Genomic DNA, 7,243 nt, shown 5'->3' on the forward strand with positions numbered 1-7,243 from the left:
GCACTATGGAAGAAAGAGACTTGGGGGTCATCATTGACCACAAGATGAACATGAGCCTGCAATGCGATGCGGCGGCTAGTAAAGCGACCAAAATGCTGGCTTGCATCCATAGATGCTTTTCAAGCAAATCCCGGGACGTCATTCTCCCCCTGTACTCGGCCTTAGTGAGGCCGCAGCTGGAGTACTGCGTCCAGTTTTGGGCTCCACAATTCAAAAAGGATGTGGAGAAGCTTGAGAGAGTCCAGAGAAGAGCCACGCGCATGATCAGAGGTCAGGGAAGCAGACCCTACGATGACAGGCTGAGAGCCCTGGGGCTCTTTAGCCTCGAAAAGCGCAGGCTCAGGGGTGATCTGATGGCCACCTACAAGTTTATCAGGGGTGACCACCAGCATCTGGGGGAACGTTTGTTCACCAGAGCGCCCCAAGGGATGACGAGGTCGAATGGTCACAAACTACTTCAAGATCGTTTCAGGCTGGACATAAGGAAGAACTTCTTTACTGTCCGAGCCCCCAAGGTCTGGAACAGCCTGCCACCGGAGGTGGTTCAAGCGCCTTCATTGAACACCTTCAAGATGAAACTGGATGCTTATCTTGCTGGGATCCTATGACCCCAGCTGACTTCCTGCCCTTTGGGCGGGGGGCTGGACTCGATGATCTTCCGAGGTCCCTTCCAGCCCTGATGTCTATGAAATCTATTTCCACAATGCTTTTCAGAGTGCCATTGAGGACCACAGCCATTCCTATTCCTGTTGCACATGTACCAAAACACACCGCCACCTTTCCAGGCAGAAGCTTCCCTGGCCTTTGGGGTCTGATCCAACTTGGGAGCACACATCTGTAAACAACGAAACTGCCACTTGCAGATGTACCCCAATGTTAAGGCACAGGGGGATAAGGACACCTGTCATGTACATGGCACTTGACCCAGGAGCAGCAGCAAGTAGAAGGGAAAACTACGGGAGCAGACCTACACTAAGGGAAACTATTGCCATGCCACAGTGTGCAAGCAGGAGGGAACTCTGCACTTGCATGTATGCACCAGAATGATTGCCCAGGCATAGGTTTGCAATACTCTCCTCCATGTCATTGTGGGACCTCTGGCACAGCTCTACGAGCACTCATGACACTCGGGCGATGTGCCGGAGGACTGGAAAAGGGCCACTGTGGTCCCCATCTTCAAAAAAAGGGAGGAAGGAGGACCCAGGAAACTATAGGCCCATGAGTCTTACCTCGGTCCTGGGGAAGCTTTTCGAAAGAATTATCCTGGCACGTGCCCAGGAAGGGCCGGCAGGGGAGATTATGCTCAGGGGCAACCAGCATGGGTTCATTAGGAGCAGGTCTTGTCAAACCAACCTGGTGGCCTTCTACGACCAGGTCACCAAGTCCTTGGATGCAGGTGTCGCAGTGGATATAGTCTTTCTGGAATTCAGGAAGGCCTTTGACACCATCTCTCACCCCATTCTCAGTACGAAACTAGGAGACAGTGGTGTTGATGCCTACGTGGTCAGATGGGTCACTAACTGGCTGGAGGGCCGCACCCAGAGGGTGGTGGTGGATGGGTCTTATTCGACCTGGAGGGATGTGGGCAGTGGGGTTCCCCAGGGTTTGGTCCTCGGGCCCGCACTATTTAACATCTTCATCAGTGACTTGGGCGAAGGGGTAGAAAGCACCCTGTTCAAGTTCGCAGATGACACTAAGATGGTGGAAGCGGGTACGCTAGTAGGAAGGAACAAGCTGCAAGTGGATCTAGACAGGTTACAGGGGTGGGCCGAAGAGAACAGGATGGGGTTCAACCCTGAGAAGTGCAGGGTAATGCACCTGGGGAGGAAGAACCAGTGGCACACCTACAGGCTGGGGAACTCCCTTCTTAGCAGTGTTGAGACAGAAAAGGATCTTGGAGACGTCACTGATGCCACAGTGAACATGGGCCGACAGTGTGGGGACGCGATCAGGAAGGCCAACCATACCTTGTCATGCATCCACAGATGCACCTCAAGCAGGTCCAAGGAGGTGATCCTCCCCCTCTACGCGACACTGGTCAGGCTGCAGCTGGAGTACTGCATCCAGTTCTGGGCATCGCACTTCAGGAGGGATGTGGCCAATATGGAGAGGGTCCAGAGGAGGGCCTGCAGCCGTTCAGCCTCCAAAAGAGAAGGCTGAGAGGGGATCTAGTGACAGTCTACAAACTAGTCAAGGGGGACCAGCAGGCATTGGGAGAGTCCCTGTTCCCCCGAGCAATCCCGGGAGTTACAAGATACAACAGACACAAGCTAGCCGAGAGTAGTTTCAGGCTAGACATTCGGAAGCGCTATTTCATTGTCAGGGCAGCTAGGACCTGGAACCAACTTCCAAAAGAAGTGGTGCTGGCTCCTACCCTGGTGTTCTTTAAAAGGAGGCTGGATGAACATCTGGCCAGGGTCATGTGACCCCAGTACTCTTCGCTGCCACGGCAGGGGGTCGGACTAGATGATCTCCTCAGGTCCCTTCCGACCCTACCAACTATGAAACTATGTGTGTGTACCCCAGGAGTTCCCCACTCTGATTACACGCAGTGTCCTGTCCCAAGGGGAGCATGGAGGAAAGGATGCTGGTGTCAGCATGCCTATTGTGCTGCTGTTCCTCTACCTGCGTCCCTGGGTCAGGGACCATGTGCAAGGGAAAGGGAGGGTACCCTAGGGCAGCTCCCCAGTCTGCACCAGGGGAATAATTCTCCTAGTGCATAGCTGGATGTGCAAAAGGCTCCCTCTTCCACTTGCACACCACAGCAGGACGATCATTCCCTTAGGACAAGTCCAAGCGTGGAGGAGGGGAAGCTCCCCTAAGCAATTCTCCCTCCATTTGCCACTTCAAGGGGAGCAGGGAACTCCTAGGGGAGCTCCCCACTCTATGCTTTAATCCCATGCTGTGGGATTCCCCATGTCCTGACATAGGGGTGTCTACAAGCAGAGGTTTCCTCACTTATAAACATGTACTTCAACTTGGGGCAGGACACCCAGGAACTTTTTCTCCCAGGGTCAGGGCCCTGAAGCCCAGGGAACTGACCCTGGGGATGACAGTCCCAATAGTGTCTTAGCTGATCTGCTTCATGGGTGTTTGTTATGTCATGATATATCACAGCACAGAGTGTTTCCAGTCTAAGACTGGTGGCAGGGAGCAACTCCCAGTCTAATACTGGTGGCCTTGGCACCTCATTTCCAGGTTTGATGAGATCCTTCTCAAGTTAGACTTCAGTGAGCAACTTCCTGTGATATATTAAAGCAGAAGGCACCAGACAAGAACTAACATTTCACATGCTTGTGCCTAAATACTTACAAAGGCAAGCCACTTAGAGTAGGAGAGACTACTGGCTCCTAAATATTCCATTCTGTTGAAGGATTTCAAAGAAATCAGTACACTAGGGGGAGAGAGCCTCAGATCTCCTCCATAGGACAGTCAAGTTACGAAAGTTAAGGGGATGTCAAGAGCATTCACTGCACTTTCTAATGTGCATGTGAAGCAAATTATTTTGTGTTACAGATTTCTAGCATATCAGCCAAAATAAGATACTGGCCTTTCTATGGGAGTTAAACTAATGTAGTTTACAAGCCTTATGAAGCTTTCATACATCTAAACATCTGCGTTTCTTTAAAATTAACCACTTAGCTCTCTGGTTTGTAGTTATCTTTTAAAAGAAAACATTGCTAGTTATAACAGTCTTAAAGAAATTGTAACCTGAATTACTGATATTAATTTCACCTTTTTTTCTCTCTCTAAAGCAGCAGACCATTCTTCATATTGTCTGCAAAGAATGAAGGTAGTATTACAGGATCTCCCATTAGCATGGTAGCTAGAATGTTATTTGCTGAAAAACAGTTATACAGTATGGGGCTTGTTACACTATTCTGTGTATATTCTGGCAAATGATAAGATGTGGAGTACATAGAACAGGACTGGAATGGACCTCCTCCATCACTTAAGTCTCTTGCTATCCTGGGCAGCCATGTCACATGATACTGTTTTACTGGATTAAACTGTATCTTCAAAATAGTGACACTGCATCTTGGCTGCTCCAATTATAAGTTTTTTCTAAAGTATTTTTAAATAGTAGAGGTTTAGATAACTGCCAGATGCTCCTTTAAATCTAGCGAGGGTTCCCCACAAGGGTCTTCCATCTCTAATACACTTCATAAATCTGTATGTATAATCCTCAGGTGGAGGTGGGAGGAAGACTTAAACTTCAAGGCATCATAGAATCATAGAAGTAGGGTCGGAAGGGACCTTGTAGATCTTCAAGTCTGACCCCCTGCCTGGGCAGGAGGGAAACTGGGCTCAAGTGACCCCAGCCAGGTAGGCATCGAGCCGCTTCTTAAAGACCCCCAGGGTAGGAGCCAGCACCACTTCCCTTGGAAGTTGGTTCCAGATCCTAGCCCCCCTAACTGTGACGTAGTTCTTACAGATGTCTAATCTAAACCTACTCTCCAACAACTTGTGGCCGTTATTCCTTGTTATCCTGGTGGGTACTAGGGGAAACAAGGCCTCCCCCAAACCCTTCTGGTCCCCCCTAGTGAGTTTATAGACGGTCACAAGGTCCCCAATCAGCCTTCTCTTGTGAAGGCTGAACAGGTTCAGGTCCCGTAGCCTCTCATTGTAGGGTCTGCCCTGCTGTCCCCGGGTCATGTGGGTGGCCCTCCTCTGGACCCTCTCAATGTTGTCCACATCCCTCTTGAAGTGGAGTGCCCAGAACTGGACACAGTACTCCAGCTGTGGCCTGACCAGTGTCACGTAGAGGGGGAGGATCCTTGGCCCTACTTGAGATGCACCTGTTAGCCCTGCCAACTGTGACCTTGCATTGTTGGCCCATGTTCATCTTGGAGTCAATGATGATTCCAAGATCCCTTTCTGCCTCCGTGCTCTCAAGAAGGGAGTTTCCCATCTTATAAGTGTGCTGCCAGTTACTACTGCCCAAGTGCAGCACCCTGCACTTGTCCATATTGAAACGCATCCTGTTTTTGTTAGCCCACCCTTGCAACCTATCCAGGTCTTTCTGCAGTTTTTCCCTCCCTACTAGCATAACTCGTAACATCCTAATAGGCAACCCATTTTCTCCACCCTCCCCCCCCCAATAAAAGAAAATAAAACAAAACAAAACAACGCGAATTTCTCTGTACTACAGAGAGGTCTTGTTTTTATAGTGGATGTGCACCATGGGGCTGCTCCCTTCATTTGTTATGTTGGTTAAGTCTTGGGCAAAGACAAAGACGTATCTCCCTCCCTCATCTCCAGGGATCCAGGTTTTCTGCTTCCCATAAAAAAAGAAGATTTTCCCTTTTTACCAAGAAAAACATGGATTTTGTTTCCATTTTAAAGGAGAAGCATACAGATTTTTCACTTTTGGAAAAAGCTCCCTTTGCAAAGTTCTAGCTTGCAAGGGGCTGGAGGGAGCAAGAGAAGAGCAGTTAGCATGGGCGATTGGTGCCTCCTGAGTCAGGGCAGGGGGCACATGCTCCCCTCAATGATAGGGGGGGTCTGACCCCCCCACTGCCGATTGGACAGCCTGGGGTGAGTGCCCCCCCCCCGCGGCCAATCGCACTGAAGGGGAAGCACGAACAGGACACCCAAAAGTGTCAGGGGCACTTCTCCTGGTGCCCCCACTCCCTGGCTGGTGCTTGCGGGAGGCAGGGGGGCACTGGTGCTCCAGCCTGCCCCCTCTACCCATCGCCTAAGCAGGGTGCGCAGGATGTCAGGGGGTGAACCAGTGCTCTCAGGGCATGCACGTGCACCCCACTGCACACTCTATACATCACCAGTGGCAGTTAGGCAGGGGCCACCAGACAGCCTAGAAAGCAGCTCCTGCAGGTAAGTCTGGTGGGGGCGTGGAGGGAGGGGTGGAAGTTGAAGCCCCTATAAGGAGGGAGTTGGGCAGGGCTGGGGCTGCTGCTCAGCCCAGCGTGTGGGACTCGGATCCTGCGGCCAGAAAGCATGGCCACACGGCAAAGGTCAGGAGTGAGATGGAGCCAGGAGCAGCTTATCTCATCCACAGGGGTGGGGCTGCGGCTGGCTCCCCCCCCCCCCCCTGCCACTGTATGTGCTATGGGGGCAGGGGGCAAGTGTCCCCTGGATTTGTGCTCAGGGCAGGGTGGATTGCCCACTGTGGGCTTGGGCTCCATGCCCTGATGCCTTCCCCCTAGAGCCTCCACAGCCCGGTAGGTGGGACCCAGGGTGGCAAGGCAGAGCAGGGCAGGGAAGCTCTTTGCCATTGCAAGCCCCGCGCTGGTATGGTGAAGTACTCCCTGCCTGCATAGCAGCAGCAGTGTGAACAGTGTGGAGTTGTATCCCTCACTCTTGCCAGGTGGGCAGGGGGCGCCTTGCCATGGTGGTGCAGGGCTTACAGCAGGGGCACTGAGCTTCCCTGCCTGGCCCTGCAATGTCCTGCAGAGCTGGGTCCTGCCTGCTAGGTCACAGAGGTCTAGGGGGGAGGGAAGCAGGGCAGAGAGCCCGAGGCCACAGCCGGCCACCTACACCTGCCCCAACATCCCCCCACTGTGGGCTGTGCTCCAGCTGTGCCACCAGTGGAGGAGAGCAAGCCAGGTTCTGCTTTGCTGCAGCAGCCACTGCCTCCTACAGGTGGCAGCCGGGGCTTGGGTACTGCGGACCCAGGTCCCTCGCCCTGTAGCTCTGGTAGCTGGGAGCCCACTCTGGCAGGGCGTGGAGTGAGGGACCTGGACCTGTGTCCTGATAAACAAAGTGTGCAGGGGAGCTCTGATTTTCCTTGATAAAAAACCCAAAATCAACTACCAAAACGTATAGGTACTTAGAAGTTATTTTATTATAGTGACTGAGGTACTGGAAGGCTGCCAAGTGGCTTTAAACCCTTTGTTTATGTTTATATATTAGTGGTGTTTTGTTTTATTTGCATATTTTGGGGGTTTTAAAATCAGAAAGTGTGTGTTTAAACAGAAAGCCAGGATCCCCATTATCTCTAAATCCTCTTCACCACTGCCTTCTTTTCAGGATTCACATAAAAGGAATTAAAAAATGGAAGACACACTCTTTTGCTCTACAGGACAATCTGAAGGGACAAGTGTTGCATTTCTGTGGCTCTCATCTGTTTTCTAGCTTTGGCCTAGAAAACAACTATACACCTTTTTCTAGGTACATAAAAGGCTAGTCTAGGAACAAAATTGTTTTCTTGCACAAAAATACAGTTAGAGATTTGTGTAATATGAAACACCGTTATGAAACTGTTAAAAAGCAAACAAAAGTG

This window comes from Alligator sinensis, unplaced genomic scaffold (assembly GCF_000455745.1).
Source record: "Alligator sinensis unplaced genomic scaffold, ASM45574v1 scaffold1256_1, whole genome shotgun sequence".
Taxonomy (NCBI): domain Eukaryota; kingdom Metazoa; phylum Chordata; order Crocodylia; family Alligatoridae; genus Alligator; species Alligator sinensis.